This window comes from Primulina eburnea, unplaced genomic scaffold (assembly GCF_022965805.1).
Source record: "Primulina eburnea isolate SZY01 unplaced genomic scaffold, ASM2296580v1 ctg903_ERROPOS189874, whole genome shotgun sequence".
NCBI lineage: Eukaryota > Viridiplantae > Streptophyta > Magnoliopsida > Lamiales > Gesneriaceae > Primulina > Primulina eburnea.
The window spans coordinates 132,719-136,836 of NW_027331664.1; positions in this window are offsets into that span (position 1 = coordinate 132,719).

The window sequence follows — 4,118 nt, forward strand, 5'->3', positions numbered from 1 at the left end:
CTTTCTATCATTGTACGTGCAATAAAGTTAGTAAAAAAACTGATAACAATAATATGTATCTCACCCAAATACTCACATCAACTCAAAAAAAAAATCGCTTTTTTTTCTCTTTTTGTTACTACAAATACCTCATATGTCACTCCAAGAAAGAACACTGTGCTCAAGTATTTCACTCAGGTTTCTTAATTCTTCGAGGGGAACACTTAAGATTTTGTGACAGTGTGTCAAACTTTCAAGTTCAATGTAGACACTTGCGATTAAATCACTTGGACTGCAAAAACCAATGACTTTGAAGATTTCTCCCACAAACTTGAATATGACTCGACAAACAATGAAAGACAACTTTCAATTCTAAAATAGTAGCACTAAAAATGTGAAACACAATTTCTCTCTTGTTTTTCACAAATCTATCTATTTTTCCAACACTATTTTTTTTTAATAATTCGATTTTTTTAATCTAGTTCCTTTTTTTTTTACAAAACTTTCACAACAAGAAACGAAGAACTCGTGCAACACGAAAAACGAAGAACAACTCAATAAAATCCGTCCATATATGTTTTTCAAAAACTCACAACAAATTTGAATAAACTTCAATAATATGTATGATAATGTCAAAAATCCGCCCATATATGTTTACAAAACCAAAATATAACAATCTTGAATTTAGGAAATAAATCTTTTTATGTGTGTCAATGCACGTGAGTGCGCACCGGATTCAGGCGGGTGGGCGCGAGGTGCTGTTTTCTTCATGTTGGACAGTAGAGGGCAGGCGGGTGCACACCAGTACTGCCCTGGTGCTGCTTTTGTGTGTTGTGCCACAGCTGCGTGGTTGCTACTTTCCTCTTTATCATTTGGCACTTAATGATGTTGCAATGACCTCCAACTTTGTTGACATACTCCCCAAACCCTTCTAATCTTGACGTCATGTTTGTATGCCCTTCTTGATAGCTCGGAATGAGTCTTTGAAGTGCATCCTTAAACTTCTTGCATCGCCCTCTCGTTATAGGTCCTTCCGGAAACTCTTACAAATCTCATGATTTTTTGGAGCTTGATCATAAATGATCGCATCAACTACTAGATTGTATTTTATATTTGATCCATATAAGTGCCTTTATCGAATTTGAATCGATCGTAGTAAGGGCATCAATATATGGCCAAAACTGTAGAACCCGAAAAATCAGATTACGTATAAGTCATGCATAATTGCTACTATTTAAATTAAAAATGAATTTTTATAAATATATGAAGTGTTTGATTTATTTTAATAATTTTAAGTCATGATTATTTATTTTAAAATTTGATGTTTAATTTTATCTTTTCAGGATAAATACGCGAGGCCGGACCGGAGTTTGGAGATTAAAGATAAAATTAATAATAAAAAAGATATTCTTAAATTTAATTTAAGTCAAGGTATAATTTAATTTAAAGAAAAGAGTGTTTTAAGATTTATTAAATTAATTGGAGCTAAATTAGTAAATAAGTTCTTTAGGTTAATATTTAATTAAAGCTTAAATAAAAATATGTAAATAAATGGGGATGAATTAATCTAGGTATAATATATACAAGAAATTAAACATAGCATTTTAATACTTAAATTTTTGGTTAAGTATGTTATGCAAAAGTTTATCCTAAATTAATGTGTTAATTCACTAAAATATATAAAGGGGTTTAAAACCTTAAACATTTAAAATACTAGATATAAACAACATTGTACATGCAATATTAGTAACAATTTAGTCAACCCACAAAATATTTCAAAGGTTTGGTAACTCTCCAATTAAACCATTTCTAATTGGACTTCACGGTGTATTCATTTCTCCATTTTAAATCACTAATTAGTAGTAAATTGAAATACTATAATTCACATAATTGTTCCTCAACCTATTAGTCTAGGGAATGAGCTGGAACGTGCAGCAAGAGTCTGAAAAATAACAAACGGCAGCAAGGAATGAGAAGCCATTCAAATCCATTCAAAATTCCATTAACTTGTAACCTTCAACTAAATGCACTTCAAGACCCATTAATCCCCACTTATAACATTTATCTTCATTACCTAAATATCCTACACCCATATGCTCGAAAATATCAGAAGGAATCAGCTGCTAAAATCGTGAACATGCAGCAGAAAAATAAGAAAATGAATCGGCCAACCTAAGGGAGTAAGAAGCAATTCAAACTCATTTAACTTCTTGACTTGTAACTCCCACCTTAATGCATATAATGGCACTTTTAACACCTCTTGTAACCATCACCTCCATTACATAACATTTCTCCAGCCTTGTGACCGAAATAATCAGAGATAAACAGCAGCTTAGAGGCGTGAGTTAGTAGCAGAAAACAATAAGAGAAATCTAACACCGCTCCGCCGCACCATATTTGTCGTATTGGTTTGTTTTCTTCAAAACAAATTCCAGGCATGTATATATTGTTTATTTTCTCTTCAATCAAGTCCTATAGATATTTTAAACCATTATATAACCATGATTCAAGCAAAAATCACGAAATTGACAGCAAGTGTCCAAGTAAAAATCTGCACAGATTTTCTCAACTCATTTGATTTCCAACTTCACGGTTTGAGATGTTTTGTTGATTTCAGGATGTGGCTCGTTTTCCAGGCACCCAAGGCTGCATATAGGCATGATTTAGAGTGTGTTAGGGTGTTGTTTGTCCATGGATTTCAGTCCATACAATAAAAAAAAACGAAGGAATGACAGCAATATTTTCCATAGCTGCAGAAATATGTCACAGTTTTGTTTCTTGGATGATTAGGGTGTGTGTTCTGATCATGGCTGTCCAAGGGACTGTAGCCATGGTTAGAACCCTTCCTTATCATGTCTAGGACGTGACCAAATCATCTTTTAAAAGCTTGTTTCATGGATCCCTCAAATTTTTACAGCAACTTGACAAGTGCTCTTCAGTTTTAAAAATCTGATTTTTGGTGTGAGTATATTTCGGTTTTGAGAGGTTGGATGAATTGTGGTTGGCTCATAGCCCGTAGCCATGGTTCATAAAACATTCCATCATGTCTAGATCGAGCCATGGTCGATTAAATGGCCATTGGAACGACACAGGATAGCAAAACAATGCAAAACTTCACAATACACAGATTTAGGTGCTCTCGGTTGTTACTTTCTGTTGTCGTAGTTGTTTGTTCGAGTTGTAGATGACTTTTAGCCTTTAGCCATGGTCCAAGTCATGCCTTAGGATGTTAGTAAGAGTCTCTGGTCATTGGTTCAAGCCTATGGCCATTTATTTCATATATACCTCATGCACACACCATAGCTGCTACTGAAATTTCTGTATTTGACAACAACTTTGAGTTGCGATGTAGGAGGTGGTTTGAGTTCTTGGTTGGCTTTTAGCTCATGGCCTTGGACTGGACACTACCTTAATGAGTTAGGAAAGTCATGTTTTTGGCCGTTTGTGATTTGGTCGAGTTTAGAGGTCGTACGAGAATTTACGGTGAAAGGTGCCAAAATGACTCTCGAAAGAGTGTTTTATGTTTTTGGATTCCTTTCACCTATTTTCGTCTTTTACAGTTATTATGCATATTTTTCAGTATGTTTGGGGTATTTTTAATCATGGTTAAACGTCGGTTTAATGTTGGTTCGGGTTGGTACAAAGCCATGATTAAAAATCAAGTTGTTGGTCTGAATCGTCTCGTTTTTTGTTCTATTGTTAAAATTTTGTCAAGTTAAGATTTATCGCATGTGTCACATATTAGTAGTATGTCGCAGCAAGCCTGGGAACGATCCAACTCATCCGGTAAAAATAAGGTTATGATTATATTACGTGCATAAAAATATAAAATGTTTTTTTTAGATATATGCTATTTGTCTTGTGGCCACCTCCTTATGCTTATGGGTTTGGATGTCGGTAGGCGCAACCGAGGACCTCTCCACCTGGTGAATTATGACCGGTTTTTGATTATGTATGGGTACGGACATCCCGTCCAAGGGCTGTGATTGATCTCTACCGCCCAGTATACTGTGATTTAGTCTGATCAGGCGCTTACGCTATGTTATGGGCCACTTGTTTAGAAACATTATCTCTACCAGAAAAATTATGATATGTTATGACAGAGCTCTATTGAGCAAAGCTTTTACGTATGATTTTCA